Source organism: Malus sylvestris, chromosome 9 (assembly GCF_916048215.2).
Source record: "Malus sylvestris chromosome 9, drMalSylv7.2, whole genome shotgun sequence".
Lineage (NCBI taxonomy): Eukaryota > Viridiplantae > Streptophyta > Magnoliopsida > Rosales > Rosaceae > Malus > Malus sylvestris.
In genome coordinates this window covers 15,454,877-15,476,179 of record NC_062268.1, presented here as the reverse complement: position 1 = coordinate 15,476,179, position 21,303 = coordinate 15,454,877, and the positions used below count along the sequence as shown (strand labels likewise).

General features: G+C 37.4%; 1 long non-coding RNA gene across 1 annotated transcript; it reads right to left on the bottom strand.

Moving 5' to 3' along the window:
- Positions 1–12,390: 12,390 nt before the first annotated feature.
- LOC126634230 (uncharacterized) lies at positions 12,391–20,489 on the bottom strand. Its single transcript, XR_007627250.1, has 2 exons — positions 20,109–20,489; positions 12,391–12,474 (listed from the first exon to the last, which is right to left on the bottom strand). It is a non-coding gene; the product is annotated as an uncharacterized LOC126634230 (long non-coding RNA).
- Between the last annotated feature and the right edge of the window lie 814 nt (positions 20,490–21,303).

Below are 21,303 nucleotides of genomic sequence, written 5' to 3'. Positions count from 1 at the left end.
TGTTTTGTTGTTTTTCAATCAAGTGGTAGTTGCTTATAGGCCAGGCATTTGAATTGTGAAATTACCTAAAAGTCCTGGGGACATGTGAATTTGGTTTTAAACCATCTGGATTTTTTTATTTTTTTATTTTTTTACAATTGGACAATCTGGGTTTATTGGATTGCTGTGTATATGAATCCGGCTGTGTTTCCGTCTTTAATTGGAAACGAGAACAATAAACAACTATAATTAGACAAGTACAGAATGTTTTTTTTTTTTTGGTAACATAAAATTTTTTGCAAACCATCCCATTTTTTTATTAAAAAATTAGGCAAACACCACGTTTATAAAATATACAAAGTACACAATTTGAACAAAAACAAAGTACACAAATTAAAATTGAAAATCGAATTGAAACTTCTCATATAGTTCATAAAAAGTGCTTTTTTGCTCGCACCCTAAACTAAGTGTGATTTTCACCTCTCCGATTGTTTGCTGTTAGATCAATTTGGTTAAATTAATTTAAGACATTATCTCAAAATTTAGATTAATGAAATGAGGATAACCCTCGATTTACGGGAGTGAGAAAAGATGCACTCGTTGATAAATGTCATATACATATTTACAAACCAAAATACACTAATTTTGCAATTGGTTTTCCTATGTGATGCATTTGTCTCTTAACTACAAATTCCATTCCCTGATCCAAACTCAAAAACAGCAAAAATCAATTTGGAGAATGAAAGTTGGCTAAGTTTGTAGAATTATCTCCTTCATATATTATTTTACATTTTGTGCTTATCCACTCGATTGATTTTATATTAAATATTGGATAAATTATCAAATGTTGAAATGGTAAGAGAATGGTGACTTAATGTGGTATTGTTTAACACTAATGACAGACTAGAAGAAGCAATTATCAATCTCCCACTTGTGTGCTCATATCATATGTTGCAATCAAGCTTTTTGTCTAAAGTTAGATTACGTTGGATTCCACTAATATGGTGTTATTAATTTTATCTATGTCGCGTTTGAACGAGTGATCAGTGCTATATACAATACTCAATATAAGCATATCCCTCTTTAAGTTATAACTTATATATTAGTAATATTAGGTAATAGTGTCACAGTCACATTAAAATTTTAAGTTTCTCCACGTATGTTACTAGAGTATCTCCAATCAATGAGTTAAATCTAAGGTATAATAACACGTAACTAAATTTAAAGGTAAAAAGAAGTTCAAACCAAAATATCTATCCTATATGGATTAGCATAGGAATTGTTTGTCGCCAATTTTGACATAAGGGAAAAGATGTTGTCTTTTCATTTTATTATTGTTTTGTTGCGTGAATGCCACTAAAAATTAATAAAAATTGATTTTAATTGATTTCCTTTTTGAGTGGGTCATACGAATATTATTAAAATCTAAAAATTATATCCTTTGGAGAAAATCATATGCGTCAGCAAACTAATATTTAATATTTATCTTTTCACAGCTTCATTGGAGATACTCATATATGAAAAAGGCATACCATAATGCAAACTCGAACATGCATATATTGCATCAGAGGTAAGAATTGGCAAATATCCATTGGTTATGGATAATCGCGGTTACCCGTTCATTTAAATTAAACGGTTACGGTTATGGGTAATTGTTTAGATAAATAAACGGTTGTGGGTATAACCGTTTACCTGCAAAATTTAAATGGGCGGTTGTGGGTATTAACCACGGTTATAAACGGGTAACCGTTTACCCATTTATTTTATATATGTAAAACTAACATAAACCATCTTCTCAATCCAATAATACTTTAGCACCCAATAAATTAGCAAGGAATTCATCGGTTATTCTCTCAATAACACTACTACAGGAATGATGATTCTCATCATCAAGGAATTTGCCAAATTAATTTAAATTCCTTGTGGGTAACCGTGAAATTGACAGAAATATCTTCTAAACAATTTTTGTAACCCAATAATACTTAGCAAATATTATATTTACCTTCATTGGTAACAATTAAAAATATCGTCCGTAAACTATTATTTCAATTATTGGAATGGTATAAGGACTTAAAAAATTAAAATATGAAAATGTATGATGAATGTACCTATAACGGTGTTTAATTGTCAAAAAAAAATTATGACAATTTTTTTTTAATTTTCAAGTTGTTAAAAAACATGTAGACGGGTGAAAAAAGGGTAATAGTAAAAAAGAAAAAAGATAAATGGGTTAAAAATGATAAATGGGTAAACGGGTATTAAACGGTTACAGTTAAATGGGTATGCGGTTATGGGTATGATTAACCGTTTATAAACGGTTATGGGTATGGGTATAACCGTTTAGGCAATTACCCAACGGGTAAACGGTTATACGGGTATGAGCATAAACGGTTATGGGTAAATTAACCGCGGTTACCCGCCCGCATAACCATTGCCCATCCCTAATCAGAGGCGGCTTTGGGGGAGCAAAAGATGCAACACACAACCCCAAATTTGAAGGGGTAAAAAAATTTCTGCTATCTAGTATTTATATGTAATAATGTTACATATCAAGAAATTACTTTTATAGTTCATTTATTTTATTTTCTAATTATAATAATTTGGAGTGCACAATGAGATTTTGGAGTGCTAATAACAACACACTAAAAAACATTTTATCCAACTTTATTATATAATAATGCCATATTTTCAAATGAATTGTAAAGTTTGAGTTTTTGAAGTTTTTTTTTTCTTCTCTTGTTTGGTTGTTTAAGATTGAAGTGGTTTTTTGATTATTTAGTGAAGATTATGTTTGTAGTTGTTTTTACTTATTTTTTAATGACATTTGTAAACTTCCAATCAATGAGTCCAGAAGTTTGTTTTGATTATCTTAAGGAGAGGTCTTTTTATAAAATTCGTGTATCAGCCCCGAAATCATAGACGATGGTATAGTGCATTATATCAATTGTAATTAAGGCCTCCCATGCCAATTAAAAAGGTGAAAAATCATAGGTCACTCAACGACGCAAATATAAGCATTTGATATAAGTTTTTCTTAGACACATGAGCTTCTGTCATGTCTATATTTTTATGAATCAACTTCAAGATATAATTGTGGATCACAAGAAATAGGCAAACAATATTAAAAAAACAAAGAATCGAACACGCAACTTCAAAAGAACTAATAAATATAATGAACTAATTGAGTTACAAATTTATTAATATAATAAACTTTGATACGAGGAGTATGACAAAAGCAAGGCACATGAACATAATCCCAACTTTAATCAAATTTTATATAAAATAATTCACCTAAACTCAAATCAGACAAAAAATCAAGGGGACAAATATTGACATTTCACTAGTGAGCGAAGGATAATCTCCCCAGTAGGTTACAGTCCACGACAAGGGCCACGTCACCACCAATTATTTAATTATTTATAAATAATGTTATTCATATCATATTTTCATACTGTCTGATATAAACAGCCATATTATTTAAAAAATTTACAAAACAAAAAAAAAAGAACTTATCGTATATTACAATCATCATTTAATTAACTAGTTTTTTAATTATTATTTTATTAAATAATTAACTAAATTTAAAAATCTGATTAATTTAAATGATGTGGCTGTTTACATCAAATACCACCTAAAATGGTATGAAAATGTAGTACAAAAATATGATATGAATAACATTACTCTTTATTTATACTTGTAATTTTCAGATTCATACAAATACTGTATTTCTTGTCAATTTAAGTACACGTGTTCTATTCATGGTCAATTTTTTGTTCCTTATTTTGGTTTTTTTCTTTCTATTTCTTGAGGGTAGCTGTGGTTGATGTATTTTTTTGAAAGCTAATTTGGATCGGAATGCTATTGGTTGTAAAATTTAGTGGAGTATATTTCATCAAAAACAAAATTATATTTTATTCAAACTTTCTTTCAATAGAGCGATATTGTTAGTGAATTAATTAGTTAATTGTTAAAGAAAGAGAAAAAACGATAAGATTACATGTATATCAAAATGTATAAACAAAAATTCTTTTTGTTGTGCGATATAACGTACTATGCAGTATTTGATTCATCATTTGATAAAAGCTCAAAGGAGTAACACTGTATTAACTTAGGAATTGATGTGTGCATGAGCATTAATAATGGTACTTATATATTAAAACTAAATACCTATAATTTCGTACAAGATTTTGATCACAAGTGATCCCTGAAATTAACCTATACCATCACTGAAATTGACCTATACCATCAAGTTGGTCCCTAAAATTGAAAATCAATCAATGTAGTCCCTGAAAATGCGTGTTGCCAATCAATGTGGTCATTCCCTCACAATACCAAAAATTATGACAATTTTTTTTTAATTTTCAAGTTGTTAAAAAACATGTAGATGGGTGAAAAAAGGGTAATGGTAAAAAAAAAAAAGATAAACGAGTTAAAAATGATAAATGGGTAAACGGGTATTAAACGGTTACGGTTAAATGGGTATGTGGTTATGGGTATGGTTAACCGTTTATAAACGGTTATGGGTATGGGTATAACCGTTTAGGTAATTACCCAACGGGTAAACGGTTATGCGGGTATGAGCATAAACGGTTATGGGTAAATTAACCGCGGTTACCCACCCGCGTAACCATTGCCCATCCTTACTATTGAGCGAAAGATAATCTCCCCAGTAGGTTACAGTCCACGACAAGGGCCACGTCACCATCAATTATTTAATTATTTATAAATAATGTTATTCATACCATATTTTTATACCATATGATATAAACAGCCACATTATTTAAAAAATTTACAAAACAAAAAAAAAAGAACTTATCGTATATTACAATCATCATTTAATTAACTAGTTTTTTAATTATTATTTTTTTAAATAATTAACTAAATTTAAAAATCTGATTAATTTAAATGATGTGGCTGTCTACATCAAATACCACCTAAGATGGTATGAAAATGTGGTACAAAAATATGATATGAATAACATTACTCTTTATTTATACTTGTAATTTTCAGATTCATACAAATACTGTATTTTTCTGTTAGATTCAGTTCACTTGCATGGGGCTTCAAGCAACACGACACGTGGCACCGCGACGGGCGGCCGACGTAGCCACCTGGTCCGCACTGTTGACTTACACGTGCTTCGTAATGACGGCGTTAGGCGAGGACACGGTTACAGTCGGTGGGGTCACTCTGCTGGAGGGCGAGTCAGCTCCGAGATTGAAAGACTGGCTTTCGCTTCGTAGGATAGGACGGTGGGATTAGCATCCGACGGTCAGTAAAAGGTGCGCTGCTGTTATTGCTAGTGGACTACAACTAGCGGGCGGTGAATGTGTGACAAGAAGTTAAAAGAGCCTCCAAAAGGTCTGGAGTCAATATAAGTACACGTGTTCTGTTCATGGTCAATTTTTTGTTCCTTATTTTGGTTTTTTTCTTTCTATTTCTTGAGGGTAGCTGTGGTTGATGTATTTTTTTGAAAGCTAATTTGGATCGGAATGCTATTGGTTGTAAAATTTAGTGGAGTATATTTCATCAAAAACAAAATTATATTTTATTCAAACTTTCTTTCAGTAGAGCGATATTGTTAGTGAATTAATTAGTTAATTGTTAAAGAAAGAGAAAAAACGATAAGATTACATGTATATCAAAATGTATAAACAAAAATTCTTTTTGTAGTGTGATATAACGTACTATGCAGTATTTGATTCATCATTTGATAAAAGCTCAAAGGAGTAACACTGTATTAACTTAGGAATTGATGTGTGCATGAGCATTACTAATGGTACTTATATATTAAAACTAAATACCTATAATTTCGTACAAGATTTTGATCACAAGTGGTCCCTGAAATTGACCTATACCATCACTGAAATTGACCTATACCATCAAGTTGATCCCTAAAATTGAAAATCAATCAATGTAGTCCCTGAAAATGCGTGTTGCAAATCAATGTGGTCATTCCCCCACAATACTAAAAATTCTGTTATATGCTGATGTAGCATATAACCGAGTCCTATAAACTAATTAAATATTGTCTATGTGGATTTAAAATATTTAAAAATTAAAAACATATTTGTTATATAATTAAAAACTTAAAAAAAAAAAGAGAAAATAAAAATAACTTTAAAACTTTATACTTCATATGCTCAACTTCTTCCCCTCCCACCACAACCAAACACACCAGCTGCTTCTCAACGACAAGTTTCTAGTCACCACCTTCATTGACCCCGTTGCTGTGATTTTAGCTCTGTTGTACAACCAAAATGTTCAGTTCTCGAAAAAAAAAGACAAAGTTTGACCTCTGAACCCAGAAAAATTCAAACATTAAAACGATCCAAAAACACAAAGGGTAAATTTCAAAATCCAAAGCTGTTATGACGACTCTAGACCATAGCGGCAAAGCCCCATTACTCAAAATATTAATGCAATCGTACTCCCAATCACCTTATGCATATCCGCCCCAATCAGCACTGCCAGCTCCACCATCACCCACAACACATCCTCACCCTTAAGTACTCTTCCCTACACAGCTCTGCCAAGTGCCACCCAGTCGCCACCCAAGTCGAGCCAACAGCCCCATCGCCAATAGCCCCATTGTCGTCGCCCATATTAGTAGCCACAACAGCGAGTTCCAAGCCGTCGCCCACTTTATCATTTTTTATTATTTAAATATTTTAAATCCACATGGACAATATTTAATTAGATTGTGGGGCCTAGTTATGTGCCACATAAGCACATAACAAAAATTTTGATGGAATTGGGATGGAAAAACCACATTGATTTGCAACATCCATTTTTAAGGACTATATTGATCGATTTTCAAATCCTGTGACCATCTTTGATGGTATAGGTCAATTTCAGAAACTATTTGTGAGAAAGAGTTTTTTGTACCACAGTTGAAACTCGCATTTTCAAATATATAATTGTCTTTCGTGGTTGCAAATTTTGAAATAATCCATCCTCTTTATTCTTCACCACTCTTGTCTCTTATTTATTTCTCATTTCTTTTATGTTTTGAGTGATGCTCTTCACACACCTCTTTGAATATTCTACACATTCTCTCCAATTTTCGGTTATCAGATTGAATGAATTGAAAAAAATCAGAAAACTGAAATTATGATGATATGTGAGAGATAAAAAGGGTGTAAGGAAAATACCACCTTGTTTTTTTATTTTATTTTAATTTTTTTATCACATATCTCTTTAGCTAGAAAAGAAAACGAAATTTAACACCAAAGGCACAAACCTTAAGCTTTTGGTAATCATATATAGGCGGCACTGTGGAGCCAACATATTCACTAGGCGCCACGTGGTTTTTTGGACCAAAGAGGACAAAAATACCCTTGAGGCATACCGGGATTCCTAAACGCGAGCAGTGGGCAATCATCTTTCAACCAAATCAAAAGTGCCCAAAATAGGTAACAATTTAAAGCCTATTTCATCAAATCCTTTCTATAAGGTAATTCCCAAAACCTAATTTATTTAATATGTTTTATATTCCATTATTTAGCTAATCAATTAGCTAAATAATATATTCCTTTCAAATTTCCTAAAAATTGACTAATTAAGGGATTAATTACCTAATCAATCCCTTAATTATCAAATTGAAACACTCATTCAAACCTAAAAGTCACTAGAGAGCCGGCTATCCCCATTTCAAAACCTAATCCATCACTTTTTTCTACCTTTTTCACCATTTCTTCCTTTTTTTTAGCCAATAAATTCCATAACCACCAAAACATTTCCTTTTATGTTTAATTAGCCAATTAATTGCCTAATTAAACCAAAACAAAACCTAAAAACCTTACTAAGTGGCCGGCCACATCCTCTCTAAAGTGAACCAACCTAGCCCTATAAATAGGCTCATATTTTCACCAAATATTCATTCCAACACTTTGGCAAAAATCCCAAAATTCTCTAAACACTCTTTCTCTCTAAATTCTAACTTTGGCATCGGAGGTTCTTCGGCTAAAGTCCCCCATTCATCGTGGGCGCGTGAGGCTCTTAGCCTTAACCTAAGGTGTTAATTGTTTTGTAGGTGCAAAATTGTCCAAAATCAAGGAGGAAGAAATTTGCATCCACAAATTGGTACTTTCATTGAGAGTTGAAATCCATACTCGTAGAAGACTCTCGCACAAAAAGGTTTTTTCTTTATTTTTTAGTCCATTTGAATATTTTTCATACGTTCTTATTATTAGAATTTTTTTCTTGCAAAGGTTCTTTGATAAAACGTATAAGCAAAATATAATGGCTAGAAATTTAGAAAATTCCACAAGTGAAAATTCTAATGTTCAAGAAGTGGGATTGCGGAGATTCGCGAGGCTAAATGCGACAATAAGTGGAGTAGCACCACCACACGACTTTCCACCACGGAAACCACCACGGTGGCTACCTCGGTAGCCACCCGTGGCGAGGTCCATGGTGCATTCACCAAGCCCGAGCCGTGCCATCCAAGGCTCACGGCACCAAGGCCACAGCCCAAGCCGTGCCATCCAAGCTTGCACGCGTCCGAGCCCAAGCCTCGCATTCGTATGCATCACACGCTGAGCAGCCTGCTCCCGACGAGCAGCCCACTCCCGTGGTTCAGCCTGCTCCCGACGAACAGCCTACTCTCGCAGCCCAACCTGCTCTCGTGGCCCAGCTTGCTCATGCGGCCCAGTCTGCTCCAGTGGCTTTCCAAGCAGCCCAAGTCGGCCCAAGACTATATCAACCATCCGGACCTACCATCGAGCCGGGGGTATTCTCACCACATTTTTTCACGGATTTAACATTTCCCAACACAAATCTCGTGCCCGGAGTCTACCACCCTTCCATTGCCCAAGAAGGCACATTCCTTCCAAGCTCTTCCAATCTAAGTGGCGAACAACATTTGTCTCGACAAGTCATAGAGTTGACGAGTGCCCTTGCACAGCAGACGACTTTAGTGAACCAACTCTTGCAGCGCACCAAGATGCACCGTGCCCCAAACAAGGTGTCCCGAAGTAGGACAAAGGCAGACAAAGAACCTCTTCAGCAGCGTCCCGACAAGCAGCGACTCGACCAGCCACGAGCCGAGCGTTCAGGCAGTGTACATTCCTGATTGGGCCCCGAGATAGCGTATACTCCCGTCTTAGCGAGCAGAAGAGCGTGCACTCTCGACTAGGCCCACGGATGAGCATACATTCATGGTTGGGGTTACACTCCGATAGTCAACATGAGTAACCTTCCGGGCAAAGTGTTCATTCGCGGCTAAGCTCGTAAGGAGCATCTTCCACCTCACATCGGAGTAGGCAGCACGACGGACGAAGAGAAGCAGTCACTTAATTCGGCTCAAGTTCAACCAGCAGCCTGCAAAGAACTCGCTCGCCTGCTAGGAACGCACCACATGCATTGCATCCGCGGTATAGATGAGCCAAACACATAGAAGAGCAGCCTAGACTAGCAAGTCATGGCTGGGGGCAGCCCAGAGCCCCGCTACCCCCAACAAAGGTAAATTCATGAAGAAGTAGAGAGACTCTTGACCAAGCGATTGCACGATTTCCAATGCAACGAGGTCACCGACAAGGCACTGCGACAGAACATGACCAACATAAGCAGGTCACCCTTCACGGACGAGATCGAGTAGGTAGAGCCTCCACGTGAGTTCAACATGCCACATTTCACATCTTTCAAAGGGGATGAAGACCCGGAGAGACACTTAAAGCACTACCGAAGTGCAATGATCCTTTATTGAAACAACGATGATCTCATGTGCAAGATATTCGCCACCACTCTACAAGGCGAGGCGCAAGATTGGTTTTACACCCTACCGCCACAATCCATCCGAAATTTTTATGAACTTTCTTTGGTTTTCACCAAAGAATATTCATCTTATCGCTCGATAAAAAAGAAGTCTGACCATTTGTTCGACGTCAAGAAGAACCCAAAGGAGTCGCTTCGCGACTATGTGAGGAGGTTCAAAGTAGAGAAGGCAAAAATAGTCGGATGCAACGACTCGATAGTTAGAGCAGCCTTCTAAAAAGGACTTTCAGCAGACCACCCATTGTTCGGAAAACTGATAATGAAAGAAGATCGAACTTTGGCAGACTTTTTCGCTCTAGCAGAGAAGCATGCACTTTGGGAAGAAGTTCGCCGATGCCCATTTAAGGAAAATCCAAGCAATCTTGAATATGAAGTTCCTCACTACTCTAAAGGAGATTCAAAGTCTGACTAGACGAGTAGTCGCATCTGAAGCAGAAATAAGCTCTACCATCATACGAGAAGAGCTGGGGGCCCGACTACCTGTATTCCACAGTTTAAAAGCTCTCATCGATGCTATCAGTTGTATTCCACAATTTAAAAGCTCTCATTGATGTTATCAGAAATTCAAAAGCTAACTTTGGCGATAGTTGTTGTAACCTAAAAGCTTAAGTTTTACCCTCAAACGCACGCAGTCATCATCATGATGCACTATTCCATCGAATCCTGACGAACGCAACAACTAGGCCCAAATGACACGCCAAGGGTAGACGACACTAGAAGGAACATTCAAAAGCAAGTTTTATCCTCGTCGCCCCAGAAGATTCTACATAAAAGCAACATGTATCGGCAGTTGAGCACTACCTCCTGCTACGCGTCACACGGCCCTAGCCAACCTTTGCTCCATTATTCAGCTCTAGAGTGGCCTAATACCAGAAATTGAGCATTTCCTGCTACATGTTACATGGCCCCAGCCCCATGGCTCTCTACCGCGCCTTCACACCTAGCCTTGACAACGCAACAGAGCTACCCAATGGCTCCCCAAAGGCAGTCGAGTATACTTTAGCTGCACCTGCTCCCTCAATAGAGATTTCTGGCATTTACATGTCGATGATGTAATACTTAGAGAAAGTACGCAAGCAGCTTGAGGCATTTCAGACTTAAACTCTCACTCAAGTTCCCTGGGTAAACAATGCCCATGCAGACGTACTAGCCGACCTAGGCTCCGCACTCGATCACCAACTCAAAACGCTTTATTCTGTTGGAATATCTTGATAAGCCAAGCATAGAGATAGAGCCAACAGCCTAAGTGTCATAGTATTATCATCCAAAGATCCCACATTGGATCACATATCCGCTGCCTAACGCCTCCCGACGATTTGAAAGTTCTAAGATCAAACCCACGAATGTGTATGTGGAAACCACTCTAGAGGCCAATCCTTAGCATAGAAGGCTCTTAACGCAGGCTACTATTGGCCTACCATGCACCAAGATGCTAAAGAGTTAGTACAAAAATGCCTTAAGAATATGGCATGTAGCAGCACATGTCCACGCCGAGATATCCTCAAGGCAATAGGCATGCCAAAGTATCCAACAAGACGATCATCGACTGCCTTAAGAAATCACTCACAAACAAGAAGGGAAAATGGCTAAACGAACTCTTCGGATGTCTATGGGTATGTCGCACCACCAAAAGATGAACAACCGAACGGTAAGGAGATGGCCACAAGTTTAGATCTGGCAGAGGAGAAGTGTGAGCAGACCATCACTTGAATAGTAGCCTACCAACAGCAACTCCTCCCCAGCTACAACAAAACTCGAAGACTGGTGCGAAAAATAAGTTAACACACAAAATTAAACCCTCTTTTTGACAATTGTAGTATAGATGTAAGTAGGGTATCGTTCTAGGCCGGGGATTAGGAGGGATTGCTAATCTATTCTAAATTAATTTAAAAATATTAAACAAGACTCAAGGACACGAAACTAGGCTAAAAACTCTAATAACTCGAAACACACTTAGAATGACTCAAAATAATGAAAACAATCAAATTAGACACTAGGAACTGAAATGGACGGAAATTGAATTAAAAGACTAACAACAATGAAAACTAACTAAATAATATAATTTAATAATGGGGGGGGGTTTGGTTTTTACGAGAAGTAAATTAAACTTAAATAAATTACAGAATTGACAAAAGCATGAATTAAGGTGAAAGGATAGGTGACGGACTAGCTAGAGGGTTCTTCTCCACACATGACACATATGCAACCTAAATTGATTTTCAGTTGTTCTTTCAATAAATTGTGAATGACAATGTTCCAAGTTAATTAGGTCCGCTTAAATTAACTCTTTAGATTTCCCTAGATTCATTGGATTGAATGGAATACGCATTACAACCAAATTATTCCTCATCAAAGTCCCTAACTATGGAATACGCATGATAGAGACATTCAACAAAGATCATTAAGTTCAACGGAAATCATAAACATTGACTAGGCATTCATAACTATGGAATACGCATGTTAATCCAGCCTAGAACTCACTTAACACGATTGTGGATAACAACCTTCACTACTTGTGAATATAAGTTCATAACGATTAGGTGAAATTCACTTATATTCTAGCATCAAATTCATGCATGTAAATTAAGTATGCATTCTTAATCGACATACAAAAATAAGTTATCAATCAAGCAGTTAAGCAAATTAAATCACAACTCAGAAATCACAACTGAAGGTAATCAATTCATATTACAAATATATTCATGGCTTTGAATTAACCTCTAGCCAAAATAAATTTAGTTACATATTATTAAAACAGAAATAAAATATAAGTTTGGAAAGATTTAACCGAGAGAGAAGGCAGCTTGCTGCTTCTGTTTTTCTCCTCCCCGAGGCTCACGCTGCTCGCCAGTCCGCCCGTGCCTCTGGTCTTCTGCCCGTGTGGACTATGCTTCTGACAGTCTCTCTTCTCTCTTCCCGTTCTCACGCTGCTCAAAGCAGCCTCCTCCTGCTGTCTCTCACGTCAGCTCTCTTTGCCAATCCTCTCTCGCCTGCCAATCCTCTCTCGCCTGCCGTGCCTCTGCTGCTTCCGTGTCAGTCTCCCCTCTGCCCTTACTGTTCTCTCCGCCTCCTGTCTCTCACGCTGCCAAAGGCAGCCTGTATTCCCCCCACCTCCCTTACTCTCTTCCGCGCCTTTTATTCTGTCAGTGTTTTCTTTCTTTTTTCTTTTCTCCGTGACTTTCTTCTTTTTGGTTGTCATAGTGATGTCTGCCGTGAGTGGCCTTCAAGGTGAAGTGCCAGGTTTTGGTACAAGTGAGAATATTTTTCTTTGTCTGATTGAGAATCTGTGGTTCATTTGTTTTCTGAACTAATTTCGTCCACTCCCTGCCTATTTTATTTCAGTATGCCCTCCACTGCTTCTTATTCTTTTATTCTTTTTTTTTCGTCCGTGCTCTCCCACTGTTTTATTTTCTTATTCTTTTCCATCACTCCATCACTCCATCACTCCATGACTGCCATGCCATGGATTTCTTTTGTTTCTTTTATTCCTCCATCATTCCATTATTTCTGTGAAAACAATGCTAACACAAAATTAACTGTACATTAACACAAGGTAAGGTAAGTTACTACAATTTTAACATAAAAACATCACAAAAACTTTAGAAATGGATGGTATAAATGCATGAAATATATGAGTGATCAAATACCCCCAAACTTACATTTTTGCTAGTCCTCGAGCAAAACAAAGAAAATATGAAAAAGTAAAAACATGAAAAACATTAGCTTCCCTCTATGTGATCCTCATAGAATTTCATTCAAGAAAACAAATCATCAAGAACCATAGCTAGCATCAAGGAACTAATCCAAGTTCATCTTCCTTATTCAAATATTAGCAGTAATCTTTGAATCATCCTTGAAGTGTAGTGTGTGAGATAGTCATGCTAATGCAATTTCAAGTTTTTATTTTTAAAATCATCATATGCAAACTAGCGACCTTCTCACGGGATATGCACTCAATCACACATGTGTTTAGTTTAAATGTGTTTCGCTCAAAGAATCAAATGTGAAATTTCTACCATAAGCTTGCATAAAGATCTCATCTCCACAATCATAATTGCAAAACTTAAATCAAGAGGACTTTTATTGGATGTAATGAGGTTTAGGGAGAGGGTTATTGAAATGAAAGAATAGGTAAACACAAGTTCCAAGCTACATTGCAAGCAATTCTTTTCTTTAGATTTATAAGAACTCAATCTTTCCAACGATTCTTTTAGCACCTCTAACCACACCCTTAAACTGAAACTTGAACAACTTTTTATTTTCTTTGTGTACAATCCTTTCTTTTTTTTTTTTTTTTTTTTTTTTATATATACAAACATGAAATACCCCCACACTTATTCTTTTGCCAAACACCTTCAAAGTACTTCACAAACATTTCTCATAAGACAATCTCACATTGCTCACTAGCTTGCTTGGAAAGGGTAAGGAAAAATGTTTCAGGTATAAGGGTAGACATATCTGGTGATAAGAAATAAAAGGCTCAACATACACGGCTCAAATTGGCAATCTAATGATATCATTTTTATTTGGGAAACATGGTTATTTGGGCCATAGTGGTAAACCTAATGCCTCTATCATTTCCAAGTTCATGCACTCAATGACAAGCATTTCGAAAGATCGTTACGCAAGTTCTAGAGATGTATCTCACATAAGTTCATCACACATGAAAGAATAGGAGTGTATGAAAAATGCACACACTTTCAATCGGCTCAAAAACTCACATAGGATGTATATGGTCACTAAATTCACATATGAAGGTTTAAGTCATACTTTAGTTTCACATTAACAAGGCTATGTGCATTTGGTTTTTCAAAGATGGTCAAACATGTACAAAACTAACAAGAGAATTAGGAATTTCACAAAACACATGTTAACTAAGTTCTTGATGATCATGGTTCAATTTTGATCCAATTATATCATTGGGTCGGGAAACTAACAAAAATCTAATTCAAAACAATAAGGGAAACAAGACAATATTTTTGGATTTTTAAATTTTCCGATTTTTTTAAATATTTTTTTTTAAAAGAAAACAAAACTAATTAAGAAAACAAATAGCAACAACACGGAAACAAATGAAACCCGTTCGTAGTTGAAGGTACAAAAAATTTCAATTTGGTCATTTTTTTTTATACTCTTTACCCCCAAACTTAAATTGGACATTGTCCCCAATGTCAGAAAACAATATAATGCAAATAAAAATAAAATAAATAAATAATAAGAAACAAAATAAAGCAATTGGACTGAAAACTTCCCTAGTTTGCAGTAAAACCAAGCGATGACCCCCCAAGCTAAAATTCTGCAATCAACTTCAAAGGTGGAAATAACCAAAAGTTCCTGCAAAGAAAAGAAATAATTCAGTAAGTAACGCAAGAAAATGTAAAAAAAATTGCAAACGAAAAATTGAAAATCACGATAAAAGACAATGAATAGAACTAATAAGTGATCATTGGTCGTGCTTGTTGACTTTCCACAGCTTTCCTCTTGAACTGGGTGACACTTAGCTTTTTACTTGCAAGTGATGATTTGATGATATTGTACGGCGAAGCTTTGCTCTTTGGTGATGTTGCAGTTCCTTATTTGTTCTCCAAGCAGATGTGGCAGCTTCTCTAGTTCTTTATCTCAGACTCCTTCCGCTGGGATGATTGTGCAAGCTGCATTCTTCTCTGCTTGTTTCTTCTGCACGACGGGCAGGCACGAGGGAGAGGTGTTGGTCTGTTTCTTTCTTCAATCTTTCCAAGTGCCCACCTCTTGCTTTCTTTCTCCTTGTCCCTAGCTGAATTGTCTCCACATGCTTCGAGGTATCATTTTCACTTCCTTTACTGTCCCCCAGGCAGATGTGGTAGACGAAGAGAAAGCACAAGATGATGAAGATGAGTACTCGAGAGCAAGGCTAAGTAAGCAATCAGGAAGGGGTTCCAGGCAGTTGGCTCCAGATCGGAAGATTGATACCAAATGCTGGCTGATTGCTCTCTTTCTCCTTGTCGTAAAACAAAGACAAGGAGAAGGACATGGAGAAAGCATGATATGAGATACTCTTGTTTTCTACCTTTATGATATGAAATACTTTTGCTTTGAATGGGTTGTTCGCAGGAGTATCCCAAGGAATGAGGAACACTGAGTAACTTAGGAGGATTATTTGGGAATGCATTCTCGGAGATGAAGAAGTGCTGAGAGGGTGTGCCTTTGCTGTGGAAGGCGAAGGTAGATACTTATAGGACTTTTCTTCACAACCGGAACTATTCTCTCACTCATTGTCGGCAGCCGGTGGATGGATGAATAGTACAAATTACGCGCTTTCTGACAAAGCTGCCCGTAATTTCCGCAAAGCTACCAGTTGCATGTGACGAGTGACAACACGCCTGGACAAATTGATCTTGCGAAATCCGGGGTTCGACTCGTGGTTTCTGAGCAAGCCCAGCTTTTGAGAAATGCAACGCCTCTTTTGAGAAAAGAATCCGGCTTTTGAGAAAGGAGCCCCGACTCTTCGATTTGCGAGAGGACGCTTCTTCGATTTCTGAGGAGCGCCTCTCCGATTTCTTCTTTTTATAGAGGCGCTAATTTTGTTCCACAACACACTCAAGCTCCCTCTTGTAAACACTCCCTTCTTGCAATTTTTTTTTTTTATCTTGATCAGTCCGACTCTCTTCTTTCTTCACCACCTCTGAAAAATGTCTGGCCCTTCCGACCGTCGTTTTGACTTGAACCTTGATGAAGGAGCAGCCCCTCATTCTCCAGACAACATATGGCGTCCGTCCCTCATATCCCCTACTGGTCCTCTCACCGTTGGGGATTCGGTGATGAAAAATGACATGACCGCTGCGGTGGTGGCCCGGAACCTTGTCACCCCCAGAGATAACATACTGCTCGCTAGACGATCTGATGAATTGGCGGTTAAGGAGTCTCTGGCTCTTAGCGTGCAGTGTGCGGGTTCTGTGTCCAACATGGCCCAACGCCTATTTGCTCGAACCCGTCACGTTGAATCGTTGGTGGCTGAAATACAGAGTCTCAAAGAGGAGATTAGAGGACTCAAGCATGAAAATAAACAATTGCACAAGCTTGCACACAATTATGCCACAAACATGAAGAGGAAAATTAACCAGCTGCAGGAAAATGATGGTCAGATTTTACTTGATCACCGGAGGTTTGTGGGTTTGTTCCAACCGCATCTGCCTTCATCTTCTGGGGCGGCACCGCGTAGTGAAGCTCCAACTGATCAACCTCTGTTGCCTTCTCCTTCTGTGGCCCCGCCGACTACTGAAGCTCCGCCGACTACTGAAGCACCACCTGATCAATGAATGCTATTAGTTTACACATCATTGTAAAATATTTTTACTTTTATGTTTTTTTTTTTTTTTTTTTATTTATTTTTTTTTTAGGTGTGTTTTGTTTTTTTTTTTTTAATAAATGTAAAATATGTAAATCAATGTAAAAAGACTTTGTTTAACCTTCCCCCACACTTAAACTAAATAACACAAACTCACAGAAATCAACCAAATAACACAACTAACTGAACAAAACAAAATGAAAGCAGTAAAGATAAGGGTGTAAGTTGAATGCTTGGGTTGCCTCCCAAGAAGCGCTTGCTTTAACGTCCGCAGTCGGACGAATCTTTCCTTTAAACTCCCCTCGGCTCCAAAGCATGGAATTTATCTTTTAATGGGAGGTGATACTTGAAATGATTCGGCAATGGTTTAAATTCAAGAATGGGTGCCTGAATCATCAAAATCAGAAACATGTTAGTATAAATTAAAATTAAAATTGGAGAAAATGGCTTACTTTCTTTTTCCGACACAAACTCAATGACAAACACCACATTTTTGAACATTTCCGGGACTTTGAACTTGGCCAGGTTTACTATGATGGTTGTGGCTTGTCCCGTGTCATCAAACTCAATTGCTTTGGGCTTGATTGTCTCATGCACAACCTCTTGGATGTATTCTTGATATGCTTCAACCACTTCATTCTCTTGAATCCCTTTTCTTGGTGTGCAAGGTTCTTTGAACGTTTCAATACCATCGGGAACTTGTTTTGGTGCACCAAGAATTGGGATATCACTTTGCACCTTTGGAAGAGCTTCCACAATGTCTTTTTCACTCTCTTTGATATTTGGAATCAAAAACCTGCAAGGACAAAGGACATTCGGTGGAATAATGTTAGAATGAAGTGAATTTAGAACTTCCTCACCTGAGTTGGATGTCATAGGGATTTGAGGAGCTTGCAGCAAGAATTCTTCTAAACTGCCCAGGTCGTCCTCCTCCTCTTCTGCTTGCAGCAGCAATTCATCCATGTTCGGGTTGTGTTTGGATGGTTCTGGGACAGCTTCATCCTTCATGTCACCTTCCAAAGTGATGGCTTCATCGATTTCACTTTCTGCCTTTGAATTTGCAATGTTTGAGTTGGAAAGTTCACTTTGATCTCGAATCTGTGCCATGAATTCCACAATCTGCCCAACTTGCATATCCAATTTGTCCACTCTTTTGACTCGGTCTTGCATCTCCTGGTTTTGATTTTCTACTCCCTGTTTAAAAAAGGTGAGTAACTTATTAAGTGTATCATTATCCAAGGACGTACCTGAATTGAATTGGGTTGATTGTTGTGGTGGCTGTGACGGTTCATATGGCCACTGATAGAACTCTTCCGATGGCGGCAATTGTTCTTCTTTTTGTGAACCCTGCGCCAAAGAAATTAGTCCTTTAAGAATTTCATTATAATTCACGGGCATACTTTGATTTGATTGGAATTGTTGTGGGGGATGCTGTGGTGGCTGTATAGGTGTGGTGTAGAACTCCTCATATGGCTGCCAATATGCATCTTGTTGAGCCTCCTTGGCTTGATTTTGTGAGCCCTGCACCAAACAATTTAATTCATTAAGAATTTGATTATAATTTATTGACGAACCTGAGTTTGATTGAGCATATTGCATAGGTTTTGAATAGAACTCCTCCTCTTGCTGCCAATATCCATCTTGTTGGAATTGTTGAGGTTCCCCCCACATATAATTTGAATGATCTCTCCAAGCCGAATTGTAAGCGTTGGAAAACATGTTGCTTGGTTGATCACAGCCTTGATAACCCCAAGCATCTTCGTTGACAGTGAATTGAGGATGTTGATGAGTTTGATATCCGTGCCCATAAGACACACCAAATGTAGGGACATTTTGCCTTGTAGTCCTTCCGGCAATCTGTGACAATTGAGAAGTAAGATTCGCCAATTGAGCTTGAATGTTAGCAAAATCCATGTCTTACTTCTCTAGAACCTAAAATCAAAGAAAGAAAACTAAATCAAATATCAAAAGTAGAATAAACGAAACAAAATCAGAAACGAAAAACAAAAGACACAAAAAAGAAAGAAAGGGGGGATTAGCAATTTTGCTAATCCCCGGCAACGGCGCCAAAATTTGGTGCGAAAAATAAGTTAACACACAAAATTAAACCCTCTTTTTGACAATTGTAGTATAGATGTAAGTAGGGTATCGTTCTAGGCCGGGGATTAGGAGGGATTGCTAATCTATTTTAAATTAATTTAAAAATATTAAACAAGACTCAAGGACACGAAACTAGGCTAAAAACTCTAATAACTCGAAACACACTTAGAATGACTCAAAATAATGAAAACAATCAAATTAGACACTAGGAACTGAAATGGACGGAAATTGAATTAAAAGACTAACAACAATGAAAACTAACTAAATAATATAATTTAATAATGGGGGGGTTTGGTTTTTACGAGAAGTAAATTAAACTTAAATAAATTACAGAATTGACAAAAGCATGAATTAAGGTGAAGGGATAGGTGACGGACTAGCTAGAGGGTTCTTCTCCACACATGACACATATGCAACCTAAATTGATTTTCAGTTGTTCTTTCAATAAATTGTGAATGACAATGTTCCAAGTTAATTAGGTCCGCTTAAATTAACTCTTTAGATTTCCCTAGATTCATTGGATTGAATGGAATACGCATTACAACCAAATTATTCCTCATCAAAGTCCCTAACTATGGAATACGCATGATAGAGACATTCAACAAAGATCATTAAGTTCAACGGAAATCATAAACATTGACTAGGCATTCATAACTATGGAATACACATGTTAATCCAGCCTAGAACTCACTTAACACGATTGTGGATAACAACCTTCACTACTTGTGAATATAAGTTCATAACGATTAGGTGAAATTCACTTATATTCTAGCATCAAATTCATGCATGTAAATTAAGTATGCATTCTTAATCGACATACAAAAATAAGTTATCAATCAAGCAGTTAAGCAAATTAAATTACAACTCAGAAATCACAACTGAAGGTAATCAATTCATATTACAAATATATTCATGGCTTTGAATTAACCTCTAGCCAAAATAAATTTATTTACACATTATTAAAACAGAAATAAAATATAAGTTTGGAAAGATTTAACCGAGAGAGAAGGCAGCTTGCTGCTTCTGTTTTTCTCCTCCCCGAGGCTCACGCTGCTCGCCAGTCCACCCGTGCCTCTGGTCTTCTGCCCGTGTGGACTGTGCTTCTGACAGTCTCTCTTCTCTCTTCCCGTTCTCACGCTGCTCAAAGCAGCCTCCTTCTGCTGTCTCTCACGTCAGCTCTCTTTGCCAATCTGCGCCTGCCAATCCTCTCTCGCCTGCCGTGCCTCTGCTGCTTCCGTGTCAGTCTCCCCTCTGCCCTTACTGCTCTCTCCGCCTCCTGTCTCTCACGCTGCCAAAGGCAGCCTGTATTCCCCCCACCTCCCTTACTCTCTTCCGCGCCTTTTATTCTGTCAGTGTTTTCTTTCTTTTTTCTTTTCTCCGTGACTTTCTTCTTTTTGGTTGTCATAGTGATGTCTGCCGTGAGTGGCCTGCAAGGTGAAGTGCCAGGTTTTGGTACAAGTGAGAATATTTTTCTTTGTCTGATTGAGAATCTGTGGTTCATTTGTTTTCTGAACTAATTTCGTCCACTCCCTGCCTATTTTATTTCAGTATGCCCTCCACTGCTTCTTATTCTTTTATTCTTTTTTTTTTCGTCCGTGCTCTCCCACTGTTTTATTTTCTTATTCTTTTCCATCACTCCATCACTCCATCACTCCATGACTGCCATGCCATGGATTTCTTTTGTTTCTTTTATTCCTCCATCATTCCATTATTTCTGTGAAAACAATGCTAACACAAAATTAACTGTACATTAACACAAGGTAAGGTAAGTTACTACAATTTTAACATAAAAACATCACAAAAACTTTAGAAATGGATGGTATAAATGCATAAAATATATGAGTGATCAAAGACTCAAAAAGCTTGACGGGCACCACCACCACCTCACAATCCGAGGACTATCGAGTTGTTATGCAGTTCTTACCTTACAGTTAAGTTCTTGTTCGTTTCACTCGTTTTTTTTAACGAGGAATTCAGAAGTAATCACAACTTAGCTCGACTGCATGCTTACAACAACTGATCACTCCTGCACTTCAAAAGAAGACTGCGCCCTGCTTAGGGACTCATTACAAGAATGCGCCCTCCGAGGGACCAACCATGCTCTCCAGTGCGAGAGGAAAAAT